At 38.5% G+C, this 16,314-nt stretch overlaps 2 non-coding genes across 2 annotated transcripts; one reads left to right on the top strand and one right to left on the bottom strand.

Annotated features, from left to right (window-relative positions):
- Positions 1 to 3,406: 3,406 nt before the first annotated feature.
- trnal-caa (transfer RNA leucine (anticodon CAA)) lies at positions 3,407 to 3,517 on the top strand. Its single transcript has 2 exons — positions 3,407 to 3,444; positions 3,472 to 3,517. It is a non-coding gene; the product is annotated as a tRNA-Leu (tRNA).
- A 9,464-nt stretch (positions 3,518 to 12,981) lies between these two features.
- trnaa-ugc (transfer RNA alanine (anticodon UGC)) lies at positions 12,982 to 13,053 on the bottom strand. Its single transcript has one exon. It is a non-coding gene; the product is annotated as a tRNA-Ala (tRNA).
- Between the last annotated feature and the right edge of the window lie 3,261 nt (positions 13,054 to 16,314).

Here is a 16,314-nt window from a genome sequence, read left to right as displayed (position 1 = left end):
CTTCAGACAGTACCGTGTTAAAAAAGCAACATGAGCCAGGCAGGAGTCAAACCTACAATCTTCTGTTCCGAAGTCAGATGCGTTATACATTACGTCACTGGCCCTAATCTTTCGGTGCTCAACTGCACCATAGTGACCTCAGCGCCACTACCAGTAATACATCGCCCCCGACCAAAATTGCTTAGTAAAAAAAAAACGTTTTTCTATACTTGTCTGTTTAAAAATATTATATCTTTAAAAAAGGCAAAGGGTTTGTGTGTCGCGCTAAAGTTTCGATTCATTTCGAATGCAAAGAAAAAACATTTTCTTCCAAGAAATCATAAATGTGTCTCATCCTCCATACTATAATTCTCTCTTGTAGTAGTAAAGCATTTTGAGTCAAACCGAACAATATATTAAAGGAACAAGTAATAGGTTTATTCCATGCTGAAAAGAGAAGAGAGAAAACACAACGTTTCAGCTGTGAAACCTTCTTCAGGTTTGTTTTCTCTCTTCTCTTTTCAGCATGGAATAAACCTACAATATTACTTGTTCCTTTGCAGATACGCATGCTGACGTAGCTACCCACCTGAATATATTAAACGTTTCATCTATACGATTAACATAATGTTCTCCTGAATAACTACAGTAAATGACAAAGCCATAATAAAAAAATATATTTACGAATTTTAACTTTTTATACAGTAAAGTTTTGTTGTGAACATGAGCCCTGTTTATCGATATCACCAACACAGTTCTGGATTTTATTCTGCCTTCCTATGGACATATGAATTTTCTTTCACACAACAGCTTGCATGTGTGGTAGCTTATTAGCGCCAGGGAGAAAAAGAATATTGTTGGCTTTTAAATGAGAAACCATTTGCGTTTATACAAAATCACAATGCGTTGTCCCAGACATTGGGACATCCTCTGTTTAAACATCTGTCGTTTTCTCTAATATTGGCTCCTGTGCTTCGGTCCATTTGAGAGAGAAGACACTGAAAAAGTCGTGTGAAAGTGGATTTTGCACCTGCGCCAGTGCTGTAGTGGTATCATACAGACACCCATACAAATCCATCACACGTTGGAAGCTCTGGAAGGCAACGTAAAATATTGCTCTGTCCGTTGGTGGATTAGGTATGCATGCTACATTTCAACGTAAAATGCAATGTAAAAAGATCATATTTGATTCAAAATCGATTAATGTAAAAACCGATAAAGCTCATGTTTTTTATCTAGTTTTATCTATATCTAGTTTTTCAAAGGTCTTAAAAAAATGTTTATCGCGATTGTGAAAGTTAGAGAAGGTGTACCAGTGCGTGCCTTTATATCGCCAGCTTCAGTCTCGCCTGTAGCTGCGAGAAGGTTAAAAGCGTACAAGTGATCTGTCTTTCGTCAAAATAATTGCTGGAGCAGCAGGACGTAGAGTACAATCCAGCAGCGGTAGATGGTGCTCGGGTAAGAGCTAATTCTGTTTTCAGCACAAGGAGCAAGAATAAGCTCAGTCTGGCTCCCAGCAGAATCCATTCTGGTTTGGTTGCTGTCAGACTGTGCATCTGAGGCTTTTTGGATCGCAACGTGAAAAAAAAGAACAAAAAACAATTACTCACATCGTGTTACTTCTACCAGAGGAAGGGAAGATATCACTTAAAAAAATCAGAACTGAATATTTGGATCCGGTGCCTCATACTTATACATAATTATTAAAATAATAATTATTTAACTATCAGATTGTGTTTCTGCAACATTTCGTGCACAGTATGCCGTATTCAACAATAAAACAACAGTCACAACGAGGGCTTTACACGCAGTCTGGGGTATTTTCCCCTTTTATATTTTTGCCACTTTATATCGAACCTGTTATACTCCCAGAAGTGCACAGTAGCTTGTACTTAATAAAAATGTACAATTCACCGCTGGTATAAACAGATGTGTGCCGTGTTTGCCTTTGTAAGCATTTGTTTAAAAAATAAGTTCACAATACGATAAAAACACAGAAAGCACAAACTTAATAATACAACGATACAAAATCAAAACCAAATCATAAAGCCAATTAAGTACCTATCCTTTGAAAACAGAGAACACCTTTATATCTACAATAAAAATATGACATTTGTATCTACTTTTGAATTACTGTACAAAGCAGACAGAGTAGTCCCTGAATTCAAAGATCAGATCTTGGCCAAAACAAGACAATCAGACGTGAGCTGAATTCGGAACAAAAGCCTCTGCTTCGTCGTTTATTGAACTTTTGATCAAAGTCTGAGTGAAAAAAAAAGATCGGCTATTTTAACTGTTTGAATGAAATACACGAAGGGCACCTTCCTTCGAGCCGGAGTCAAACCGGCGACCTAAGAAATCTCTCTTGTTTCTACTACAGTTCTCCGCTTTACCAACGGAGCTATCAACAGATGTCAGGTGCTGCTTTCTGGCACATACTGCCCAATGTAGTGAAATGTTCCGGATGATTTAAATCCCAGATCGACATCGTTTCCAACTCGTTTCCTTAGTCTTGTTTACCTTGAATTTAAGCCACAAACCAGGATTCTACTGTATAAACTTCCGGATATATTACAAAATGTTTGAGCATCAATCATTCCAGGCGGAAATTGACTCCTTTCTTTCTCGAGGGATCATATTAAACATTTCATTTGGATCGAGAAGAGGATCACCATGAGACACAAAACAGTTTCATTCTGTCTTTATTAGAATCTGTATCACAGCTAATGCATGTAAAACCTTTAGTATGCGAGAGTGAGAGTTCAGTTATGCCAGGGAGTGTGAGAAAAGAGAACTGAAATTTAGTAAATTAATATTTAAATAGAGTGTAAATCTTCAAAGTGTCACTGCAAAATTATTACAGGGGTCTACTAGCTGCCGGACGTACTTGTTTTGGGACTATTTCCAATAAGTACCGCATTAGTAGTTGTGTGTCCTTACTGGTATCTTTTAAACATTCGGTTATATACAAACGGGACAGAGACACAGTAATAATCCGATTTTAACGTGTCCTGCATTTTAACTTACTGAACAGATAAATTGAAATGTTCTGATTCAGAGCCCCTGCTGTTCGTGCTAATTAGAACCACAGCAATACTCCTGAGTCCTGAGCACCACACTGAGCAAAGGTTCACCTGAACTCTGACTTTGTTCAGCACAACTTGTTGTGGCAGTTGAGCTCCGAGCTGGAGATGATCTCCATATTCTACCACACCAATTAGTCCTAAACGTAGTACGTTTAAAACAATTTAATTCAATTTTTAAAACAATTTAAAATATTACACAAAGGCTGTAAAGCACACTCTAAATCGATCCGAATATTTGATTTCCGCGATCCGCAACATTAGGCAACGTGGCGCTTCTCCAGCAAAGCATTTCTCAGTTTTGTGAACTACTGGTGCTTTTAACACACCAACCTACATAACTCTTCAGGATGGCCGAGTGGTCTAAGGCGCCAGACTCAAGGACTCCTGTCTTTCCATTGCTTGGGTGTTCTGGTCTCTGAATAGAGGCGTGGGTTCAAATCCCACTCCTGACAGCTTTTCCCTCTCTTGCATTTTTCCTGTCTTCTTGTGCTCGCTGACAATGACAGAAAGAAGAAAACGGAGAAACCGGCTTACGGGCATATGGTGGGCAGGTAAATGCTTCGTGAACACTCCAATGTGATTAGCAGAAAGTCAAATAGGCTTCTATTTCTCCTTTAAGAACTGTTTGGGGTGCCTGTAATCGAGTAAAGATTTACGGTCAAGGTATGCATTCAAAGGTGAAAGACCGAAATATAAATCCAGAAGAAGACGTATTAAAACATATTGTTTTCCTCGCGGTTTCCCCTATATTTCATTAAATGTGGCATTGTGAAATCAGCCTGTAGCCCTACGGAATGCAGCCACTCTCCCGGTGACAGCGGCAGGAGCCGAGAGGATTAAATCAGAGCTCAAACAGAGAGTTAAAAAAATATGGGCAACTAGAACATAGATCATAGAACATTTTTATTAAACTTTCCTATCTGCTCGGCCTTACTGAAGTATTTTAGCTGCATTTTAGCTTCTATTTATATACTTTACAGTAGATAGTGTTTAGTAAGAGAAGAGAGATACAAGAGATAAACCCCCACAATAACCAAACCTTAACTAAAGCAGGAAGATCAGTTTCTGCTCGAGACAGCCGTTTTCTGAACTGTAAACCTTCAACACTGGCTGGAGACGCTGTGTGTCCGGACTCAGAGGTTGTATAAGAAAAGACTCGGAGACCTGCAGGCGCGGCTCATTGCTCTGCGCTCCCCGTGCGGAATGCGCGTGTCCTCCCTCCTTCATTACCTTCATACACTCCTCTCAAACCACAGCAAACTCCTGGAATATTTCGGTGAACAGATACTGGGTCTTTCTTTCCGAGATCATAGGCAGAAACAATAAACACGGTGAAAACAGGAAGGTTTTCTGATCGTATAGGGAAATGCGCAAAAATACATTTCCTAAAATCCAATACAATCTAGTTACATTCTGATGTATCTGAATAGTTCTGGCACAGTTGTTACAGCAAAGAGACAAATAAACTTTTTTTTTTAATTTCATTTGAGCTGTAGTTTCGAAAATGTTTTTTCAATTCTCTAAATAATACAAACACAAACACCCGTTGTAAGCGTCTGACCATTGATATTCTTGAATTATAAGCCCGTACACACGCTGGCAGGCAGTTCAGCGAATATGATGCCCCTGCAGGGGCCGAATATTAGACAGATGTACAGTATACATACAGTCATCGTGTGGAGTTTATTCCTCCTCTACCGCAGTCTTTGCCTCGGACCACCCCACTTGCCACATTTGCGCCTAATTGTCGATTTTTTGTATAGAACACCGAATATCTTGAGGAAGCCTGTCAAGCGAAGACTGATGGATTATTGAGGTGCAAACACCGGTTCAAAATCAACACCCTCTGCTATTGCCGTTGTTTCTTTGATAGTTTCTTCAAATTCCTCATCTGACCTTCAATATCGAGGGATATTGAGCATAATACCATACAAATTGTAACTTTCTTTTGATTGCCAGTTTTTTAAAATGCCATCCTCTTTTACAGTTATTTTAGATGTTTGGCAAGGCGTAATATCCCCCCTCTCACCCTCAGCTAAAATATTTTAAAAGTACAACAACATTACATTATATTGAACAGCACTTCGGTTAACATTTATATTAAAATTAAGGTAAATATACGAAAATATAAAAATAGAACTCCGGCTATCTGTTGTTTTTGCTTGTCAAGTTCTCAAACAATTTGCATTGTTTTTTAAATTACTTTAGCTGCAGATGCAACGGTAGTAGAAGTGAATTCTCCCGCCACCCATTGGAACATAAATGAACATGGATGAATACTATCTGCTTGGAAGTTGCTGATGTCGGTAATTATTGGAAATTCCCGGTAATGTTGATTCTTTTCTCAATTGTTTACTACTGCAAATATCAAAATAGTTAAGGTCTTGTGGAAAAATAAAATTTTTGCGGTGATGATGTTTACTACAGGAAGAAGTGCGTCCCTGGGTGGTTTCAAAACACCCACCTTTGGGTTAATAGCCGAACACGCAAACCGATTGCACCACAGAAATGCTTGCACCTTGCTTTTTTTACATTTACATGCTTTTGGTGAACAAAAAATTCGCTCGCATTTCATCTTTTGTAAGCTATATGGTTAAAAAAAGCAAGATGGGTTCCGCAAAGGAAATGAATACACGCATTAAACCAAATCAAGACTTCTGTGAGTGTCCCAAATTACATGTTCTGTAAAACAAGACAGGAAGAAAGGTACCGCTGGATTTCAGATCCAGGATCTCCTCTTTATGAAACAGGTGTTTTAATCAACTTTGTCATGGCGCCGGCAGAGCGCTCTTCTTTTATAGCAGCTTGGACACACCGCCATGAGACATCTGCATTCGGTGTGCGTTGAGCCTACTCACCGAGCAAGTTGCCTCCTTTAATGCACTAGCAGCCCCGATACTAAGAGACAGGATGAGAAATGGCTTTTATCTGGCACTTTTCATGTCCAAGGAGATCAATGTGCTTTCCGTGTACAACAGGGTGTCCTCTACACCCGCCACCGAAGCATAGCACAGGCTTGGTGGCTTGACATCTCCCAAGGAAAATAGTGAAATTACAGGTGGAAGAGGAAAATGACCCTCAAGAATGCAGAAAGATGGTCATCTTAAGGGCGCCAAATCATGTCTGAAGGGAATGGGTTTCTCGGTGAGGTGGCCAAGTGGTTAAGGTGATTGACTGCTAATATATTGTGCTCTGCACGTGTGGGTTTGAATCCCATCCTCATCAGTGACAATTTTTTTTTCTTTAACGTAACCTTACATTTGCCCGTAAAGTTCATATATTTTTCTGTAGCTGCAAATCCCCAATATTTCTGCTGTCTCCTGAGAAACACAAGCGTGGAGTCAAATCATATTAAATAACACAACACATCTATTAATTTAACACCCAGATGTGACAGAACACATGAAAGACTTACACACAGCCTTTAATATGCGATAGTGAATTTGCAGGTATCCTGGGGATGGAAGATAACTGATATTAAGGAAATACATATTTAAAGGGGGTGTAAGTCTTACATGTGTTCTGTCACATCTGGGTGTTAGCTGAATAGATTTATAGTATTATTTATTGTGTTTTGACTCTACACTTGTGTTTCTCAGGAGACAGCAGAAATATTGATGTTTACTTGAACTTTATTGCCATATGTAACCGGTACATGTACTGGTACAATGGAATTCTTACTTACAGAAAGTCTCACGATTGTAAAACAAGTGTAAAAACACAGTGCAAACAGTGCTTAAAGACAATATACAGACAAACAGTAGATAATGTACACGTAGACATGTAGACATTTATATCTACATTCCCGGTGATCTTGGCTTAGGTACTCAACTATTTACTTGTAGTTTGAGTTGTGTCAAAAGTTTAAAATCTCTGCAAACATCAGGATGGCTAAGGATGTGTAAAGAAACTCAATCACATTTAGAGAAGGTCATGTTTAGATCGGTTTAATTCAAAGTGTGTTTCTGGGTGCATTTGATCTACCAACGTTGTGTTTAACTGAAGCACACCCTGACTGACACTGACACATAGAAACTGACACATGTTGTATTTTTTCTACATTCACAGATTTTTGACTAAAGCAAAAAAAAATGCATTGTCATTTTCTTGCCAGCTGACAGTAATTCTTCTGCACTGATAAGAAAGATTAGCATTTTATCTTTCACAATGTGTGGATTTTTTTAAAAACAAGTTGTGCCAAAAACTAAATGAACACCTCCATTAATCTTAATGTAGAAGCATGTTGTCTATAATGATAAATGGTGCAAAAAGACAGGAATAAAGGCATCACTTGGATTTGATCCCAGGATGTCCTGTTTATTAGGCAAGTACTTTTACCAACTTAGCCACAGCAAAGCACTACCCTTTTTTAAGTGGTTGTGTTTTCGTTTCATTTTTCGCTCTTCTACTAGAGTAGTAATGTTTCTAGATGTGCATGAACGTGGTATAGTAGGCTGACAGCAGGAACACGTGGCCCACAAGCAGTGACGGTATTAGAGGTGCCTGCAGTATGTTGGTTTGTGAGAAGGGATAAAGTAACTTGCCGAGGAAGCAGGTGTGCCTGATTTAATAAAGGCCATCGAGCAGAAAAAGTAACAGAAGAACCAACATAAATTCAACAGCGATCTTCTGCAGCTGAAAACACAGGCGAGACTTCTCCAGGAAACTCACAACCTGGGCATGACTTCACTGCACACTGCTGTTGAGAACGATTGGTGCAGTGGTGCACTGGAGCTGTGCGAGTATTTCTCTCTACACTGACTGACACTGCAGAAACACAGGGTTTTGGCTCTGGATCCATTTCCTCATGGAAGAAAGAGACAGTAAAATAGCAAGGAAAATACAAGAGAAGAAACTGAAAGAATTGTGCCCACTGCAAAGTAGGAAGGACAGAGGTGGCCGGACACTTAAAACAGCTCAGCGGATAATTTGAAACGACATTCTTCGGTGACAATCAGCAGATGGATTCAGGTTCTGTTGTGCAGTTTGAACGTTTGTTCTCCGAAATCTGGCTCGTTATATGAGATGAACTGATATTAAATAGGAATAATCATTGATATAATAATTGATGTCTGGCGAAGGCAAATAACCTTTGTTCATGATTTGGGATGTGACTGGTTACATTTCAACAGTTACAACCCCCTTTATAAAGGGTTTGCACTCTTATGCAATCAAGGGATTGAAAGATTTTTATTATTATTATTGTTGTTCCAAAAATGTTCTATTTGTTACTTCTGATGGAGCTGTGTGCAAAGATTTAACAAGCTCAACTCCTGCCAACGATTCGCCGTGAAGAAGCAAAACATTGAAGTTTCACAGACAGAAGCAGTTCGCCAGCACAACCAACATTAAAACACTACGATTTGCACTGACTGGAAAGTGATCTCAGCAGACGTTGTTCCCTGCATAACGCTAAAGGTGGCAAAGCACATTTGGGTTGAGAGGACGCAGTAAAGCTTTTGTTTTCTGCCTTGATGTCAAGCTGACAAAGTATCTCTAAAAACTTAGCTTAGGTTCTCAAGAGACTGTCAAAACACAATTCCACTGATTGCTTTCCAAGTCACTTTTTGCCAGCCGGTAATATTTCTTCTGCACTGATAACCAAGAATTGAATTTCATTTTTCGCAAGCTCTGTGAATTTCTTGAAAAACAAGTTTTACAGAAAGGAACTGAACACATACATTTAACAAAATCAAGCCCTTTGTGGTTGCCCGAAATGGTACGTTCTGTACCACAAGATAGGAATGGGTGGCTGGGATTTGAACCTAGATTCTTTTGTTTAATAGACAGGCGCTTTAACCAACTAACATCACCTTTTATAGCCATTTGGACACACCGCTCTGAGACATCTGCGTTCAGTAAGCGCTGAACCTGCTCTCAGAGCAAATTGCCTCTTACATAGCAGCCCCGACACTGAGAAACGAAGAGAACTGGCTTTTATCTGGCATTTTTCGTGTCCAATGCGTTTGACATCTCCCAAGGGCGACACTATTTCTTCTTCTTTTTTCTTTCTGTGCGCTTTGATAAAAAAAAAGAGAACTCGTGCAAGGGAAAAATGTCCTTTTTTTCATAGAGAAAACGTGCACCAGGAAATGTGTTGAGAAGAAATGATTTAACATGATACGTGTCCTAACTTACTGGAGCAAATGCTCACCCGTCGAGGTCTGCTTTACTACAAGAGTGAAAGATTTGATCATTTTGTGGAAGAAAACAGTGTTTTTTGAATTCTAAATCAGTCGGAATTTCAGTGCGACACATAAACCCTTTGTCTGATTTAAAGAGATTATATTTTAAAACTCATAAAAATGTAGAAAACACCTGTTTCTCACTTTGAAATTTTAACGGGGCGGTGTATTACTCGTAGCAGCACAGCACACTATGGTGCAATTCAGGTTATGTGATATACCAGAGGTTTAATAAATAACGAGTCTGATTTCAAATCATAAGATTGTAGGTTCGACTTCTACCTGGCTCGTGTAAACTTTATTCAGGCTCCGCAGTAATAGATGTCTATTATGTAATGAACTGCACCTGAAAGCAAACGTTGGGTCTGTTTCCTTTTTTTCCAGCATGAAATAGCAAATCGTTACAAAAAGCACCAGCTAATGCGCAATAGCGGGTTTTTTTTCAAATGACATTTACTTCAGGCTTCAGACACTTTTTAATAAAACAAAAGTGTCCTGAAACTCCCTAGCAGGTTTGCTTGAACCTGTATCAATAAAAGTTACCTGAAACTTCCAGGATTCCATTTCATTTTCTGATGTAGCTGTCTCTGAAGTCGGACGTGATGTTTAGCAGATGTGAACTGTGCCTTTTCTCTTTTGTTCAAAGGTATTTGCTGTGTGAGCTCTATTTTGTTTAGATTATCTATGTGGTGTACACAGGGAGCTCAACTGCATGGTGCGAATTCTGTGTTCAGGTCCAGCAGAACCTGAAAAGCTATGAGCTGACTCCGACGTGATTTGAACATGCAGCCTTTTGATTGGGAGTCAGACGTGCTACCGTTGCGCCACAAGGTAACAGCTATCTTTTTCCTCCTGTGAGGAGCGCCGCTCTTCTGAAGAGAGTCTCTTCTTCCCAGACCACATTTTATTTTTCCTGCGCAGCTCTTGTGCAGGTGTTGTTCTCGATAACAGATCCAGGAACACTGATTGTTTTTCTATTTTTTTAATTAAGTACCCCATGGTGCAACTGTAACACGCCTGACTCTAAATCCAGAAGTTAATTTTCAAAGTATATCGGAGTCAACTGATATTGATCAGGTTCTGATACTGCTGAACCCACAGCTTTAATCATAAGGTCAAATTCCCCAATCCTGCTGACCTTATATGTCGATCCCTTCTCGTAAAAACTCGTATTTTCACAGGATACCCTTCAGAAATCACAGTATAGAATGAAAAACTCCAGTAGATGTTGATGATTTTCCTTTAAAAACAATTGAATCTCCGGAAATTTTACGGAGTGTATCACTTTTACTGAGACCGAGGAGTGTTAAGCTGTACATGAGTCTCTGTGGGTCGGTTGTTAACCCAAAGGTTAACAGAGCCCGTAGGGAGCAGTAGGCTCGCAAATATAGCTCACTGTGTATATACTCAAGAAGCGGAGGTTAGTTTCTCATCTGCATGTTGCAGAGCCTTACGCAACTCGTACTAACAGTTGGGGTTTGATCCCTGCACGAGCTTTAGTTGAAAAACCATTGTAAATGATGTGTAACAGATTTATCCAGCTGGCTTTTATATTTCACACTAAATTGCGATCTTGAAACCAAAATAATTAGAAATATTGAACACAACCGTTGTTCTCCAAGAAGGAAAGCTGTTTTAAACTGATGTCACTCCTTCTTATTTAACCCAGATTGTGAAAACAACTCTGCCCTATCAAAGGAAAATGTTACACAAAAGTTGGAAAGCACACTCTGAACCCATCTGTATATTTGATTCCCGCGATCCGTTCAAAGCTGCTTAGTGTTTCGCAAGCAAATCATTTCAGGGAAGAAATTCAGTTTAGTGAACTACTTGTGTATTTTCACTCATTGAATTTGATCTCAAAATTACAGTTCGGATTTATTGGAAAACTTCACAAGCATTATTAGGTTAGGAATGTAAAATTTTATTTTAATATCTTGGTATATTTACCTTCATTTTAATATAGATATAACCATGAATGTTGTTAATCATATTGTACTTTTGTCGTACTTTTTAAAACATTTTAGCTGAGGACGCACGGCGACTATTATACCTTGTGATACATGCAAGACATCTGTAAAAAAAGATGTAATTACAATAAAATTGGCAATTAACAGAAAACAACAATTTGTTTAATATTATTCCTCGATATCGATGATCAATTAAAGGATTTGAAGAAACTATCAAAGAAACAGCAGCAATAGCAGATGATTTTGGTTTTGAACCCATCTTTACACCTCAATAATCCATTTGTCCTCGAAAAAAGAAAAGACGGGCATGTTTTGAGTCTCATAATTATCCTAGATTATTCTAGATCCAAAAGAAACGTATACATTTGATTGCTTCTGTAGTATTTTGGATTTTCTTCTGAAGATCTTACGAAGTATTGCCAGGATCTATATTTAGTGCTCGGTAGCGATAACACTGCTATTGATTGAGTAAAAATCTATGATGTATTGACAGCTTTATCTGAAGCGAGAAGTATTCGAACCCCGCTTATGAAGTATTGGGATTCATACCAAGAAATACTTTTTGTTTTCCCACCCAAAATGCTGCTATTGCATTACACATTATATGAACATTACCAGTTTTGGTAGCTCCTGGGTGCGATTTTCCAAAACTGAAACTAATTACAAAATTATTTAAGATGAACCATGTCCAAAAGTTGTAAATCATGACTAATATTAATATCAACTGAAATTACAACAGAAAAAAAAAGATTTAACCGAAATATTCATAAGGCTATGCAAGCTAAAAAGTAGAACAATTAATTTCATATAACTTTTATTTTTTATTTTTTTAGAAATGGGCTCACACACCTGAAGACACTAACGTTTCTCTCCGTTAGAGTGTGTGAATAACAGTTTAACCTAAAATGTTTGTAATTGTGATTTTGATAAAATGCAATAAATCGTCTATCAGCAGTAAGAAATTATTAAGAAAGTAAGAAATTGTTTTATTTAATAAACTGTAAGATGTGAAGAGAGTTTACAGTTTGCATCCTTTAATTTGTCTTTTAACTTAAGCGTTCAGGACCCAAGCCCGTGAGCGGACGGTTGTGTTTCTTGAATCTCTTGTAATCATCAAAAGTAGTTCAGGTGGGCAGCTGCGTCAGCATGCGTAGGCTGCAAAGGAACAAGTTATAGGTTTATTCCATGCTGAAAAAAAGAAGAAAGAGAACACAACGTTTCGGCCGTCAAAAGTAGTTGTTTGTTGTTTGTTGTTTGAGTCCTTCAGTTTTTTCTTGAGTTGTACCATGGATATTTTATTCGATCCATACTTTTCATGATCTTTTGAATATTCCTTCACTTATGAAAAAGTTCAAGGTGTTCTTGTCGCTGTGCTCCACATCTACACGAGAGCACCTGTAACAGTACAGGACACACAGAATTCGCGCAGCTTTCAGCTCAGTGCGGAGTCCAGAGGGAGGACTCGCTCGCTGAATGATTTCTCAAGAAATCCCAGGTGAGATTTAACAGGTGATTTCTTCAACAGCCACGACAAGTGTGGAGACGTTCTCTGGATTTCCTGAATATGACGTTACATTAGTTCAAATCTGTTGTAGTTAACAGAACTAAATGCTTTGGAGGTACATCTAAAACAGCAGAGCAACACTGTAGCACTTCGCGTGTGACTGAACTTAATTGTGTAAACCTGGCTCTCTATGAACACCAACAAAGAGTTCTCACTCAACAGAAGATTGCGATGTGAGCACAATAATATAAAGCACGTGGAGATGCCAGGGATTGAACCCGGGACCTCATACATGCAAAGCATGCGCTCCACCACCGAGCTACATCCCCAACGGTGTGTGCTCATGGAGAATGCCTGCAATTTCCCACTTTCGTGTTTCCTCTACTACAGAGTAAATTCATGGGAATGAAGAAATAAGGAAGGAAAAATAATCACATTGAAGCTTCCAGAGACTGGGCAAAAACGAATCAGTTATTTTTATATCCAGTCACACTGGCGACGGTGGTTAATTCCTCGACGGGGGAGTGCTTTTTTACCTCCTTTCTCTACTGTCTTTCAATTCTGTTTTCTTTGAAAGCTTTTTGCATCTTTTAAGTGCTCTCGGTTAAACTACGCATAGAACAACAGCAGTACTGATGATTTTCATGGACCGATGCACACTTCTTCTGTACAACTCCAGTGATAAAGCCCTGTCTGTAAATATTGTAGAAGAACGAAAAAGGGCGAAACAACGCTCCAACCACAGGAATGGTAACCAGAAGGATCGTGTTCTTCTTTAATATGTCATTTTGAGATGCCTTGTCAACGCAGACAGGCGTTAGAGCTGAACAAATAATTTATAGTGGTGGTTGTAAACATGGAACATGTTATTTCTATACCAGGAAGAAAGGAGCAGACTCTTAAACTCTTTAACTCTTAAGTTAAAAGAGACAAAAACGACACCTAATCACAGCTAACATTAATTAAAATGACATCACAACAAAAGAGCGAAGCCTTGAGTGAATCAAATTCGTTTTCATTGAATGTCTGTGTCTTCATCACTTTTGGGTAAAGTAAGCTTGAAGTTCAAAAACGATTTTGGCACGCCTGTAGCGTTTTTATGAAACAATTGCTTTGTATATACAATTGCTCTGTGTATAAAGTACATTGTGAATGTTCTCACAGCCTTCAGTTTGTCTTTTTATTCCACGCACGAATATTCTTCTGTCCATATCACATATCATATAACACGGAACGCCTTCAAACCAAATGCATTTTAAAGACCACGACTCACAACCCCTCCATAAACATATCAGTGAGCTAATTATCCTTTTCTGACAGTCGGGGTTTTGATTGATGCGCAATTACGCACCATCTGGAACACTGGGGGACCGCTGTATACATACATACGTTCACAACGCAGAAATACTGCTCAATAGAGTTTCATGCGAAAAACCCATATATGACCATAGGAAGCAGAACAGCAGTTTCCAATTACCCAGACTGTCAGCACAATAAAGCTTTAATAAATAAATAAAGCTTTGTTTTATTTCTGAAACCCTTTCTTTATTTCCTGTTTTCATTCTGCAGGAAAATTCCTATTCTTTACTCAACAGCTTTTTAAAAACAGCACCCATGATGTTCAAATCATGATGTCCATGATTGTTTACACAGAAGACTGGCAGAGCTTTGGGTTGTGAATCTCTTTTTCTCATGGTTTTATTGAATGTGGCACTGTGCACTAGGATAGGGGGATGCTGTTCACAAGCCAATAGCATTTAAACCACAGCACCCACAATGCTGCAAGTAAGTGTTTTACACACTAAGCAGGTCCTCTGACCTTTCCCAGCCTTGCTTTGGGTTGTGAAACCTCTTTCAGTTTTTGTTATGATTTTTTCAATACGGCACCTATTAGACACGCAATACACTGGGATAGGGAGGTCCTCTTCATGACTCAATAGTATTTGAAGCACAACATTCACAATGCTACAACCAAGTGTTTTACACACCAGACAGCCCCCCTCACCTTATACAACCTTGCTTTGGGTTGTGAAAGTGTTCTTTATTTTTTTATGATTTTTTGAATATAACACTACAGGTAATATACTGGAATAGGGGGGGGTCTTCTTAATACATGGGGTACATGGGGATAGCGCCTTAAAGGGAGGCTTCTCAAAGCTCTTTACAGAATGACAACAACAATAAATAAAAATACACAAGATAAAACACAATTACAATATATAGAGGAGACCGTGGATGGTGGTACTGAGAAAAGCAGAGGGGTGAAGAATGGAACCAGTTCAGTAAAGGCTTTTCTAAAGAATAGGGTTTTGAGTCTGGATTTGAAGGAGTTTAGAGAAGGTGACTCTGTGATATCTTTGGGGAGAGAGTTCCAGGGCTTGGGGGCATAATAGGAGAAGGCCCTGTCACCCACAGAATGTAGATGGACTTGAGGAACAGTTAGGAGAGCAGAATTAGAAGAGAGAAGGTTGCGAGGTGGGGAGTAGGGCGATAATAGTTCAGACAGGTAATGAGGTGCCAAGCCATGCAGAGCCTTATAGGTGAAATATTGTCAAATTTGTAAACCTGAAATTATTTTTTGTTCATATAGTCATTAAGATCCAAAAGACTTGGCCAGAGATTCAACGAGCCCAGGCATAGAGACTGAGTGTCGAGCGAGCAGGAGCGATGAGGAAGGAGACTGCGAGAACATAGATATAGATACTTTACACAAAGTACATCAAGACAATATACTGTACAAACAGTAGACAACGTACAAGTAAACAATGCAGACATGTAAACAGTGACTGCAGACGTGCAGAATAAATAAGAAATTAAGGTAGATGTTTCTATTAAATTAAAGGTATTCGAAATGTTGTAAAAAGAAAAGCAATTTGTTTTGTAAAAAAATGAGAGATGATTTTTATTTTATACAGGAAAGGTGTGTGTGTCAAGTTGATCTTTTCGGAGTGCACCATTTGAAAATATAAATTGGAAGTTAGTTTGGATAACTCCTGATGGATATTATCCAAATTTATCCAAATTTATTAGTCATTCTGAGTAAATTTCACATTCATAAATCAAAATGGTCCAATAATACTCCCCTTTTTAGTACTTTTCAGATGGAGTTAAAATATTATTTAAATTCTATAAAAATGAAAAAATGCTTAAGCAAGGAAAACATTTGATATATGTAAAAAATATAATTTACTTCGTTACCTCTACCAGTTAATTTTTTTTCTGTTCGTGTTTTTTTTTCTCTTGATTCTGTTTCTGCTCCTCTAGTTGTATTTGTAAATTATTTACACATTTAATAAAAATAAAAAAAAATGTCGACCGTATGCGTTACACTATAATTTAACGCAAACATCTATTCTGGACTATTTTTTTCAGATTTTTATTATTCGAATAATATTTTTGTGGTTTATAGCAACGGTCACTAAGGAAGTTCATCTGATAACCCGGAAGTCCTCTCTTTGACCACATTTCGCTTTCTGTGCTCAAGCCCACGTGTTTACAGCCGCTGCAGCTGCAGGACTTGTCTGTGTCTTCCAGATCGACTCTGAAAAAAATGGAGAATCTGTTGCTTAATCTGAAAACTGAGGCGCACT

The sequence above is a fragment of the Atractosteus spatula genome, chromosome 10 (assembly GCF_055471065.1).
Source record: "Atractosteus spatula isolate fAtrSpa1 chromosome 10, fAtrSpa1.hap1, whole genome shotgun sequence".
In the NCBI taxonomy this organism is placed as follows: domain Eukaryota; kingdom Metazoa; phylum Chordata; class Actinopteri; order Semionotiformes; family Lepisosteidae; genus Atractosteus; species Atractosteus spatula.
The sequence above is the reverse complement of the archived record's forward strand: the minus strand, read 5'-3'. Positions and strand labels throughout refer to the sequence as shown.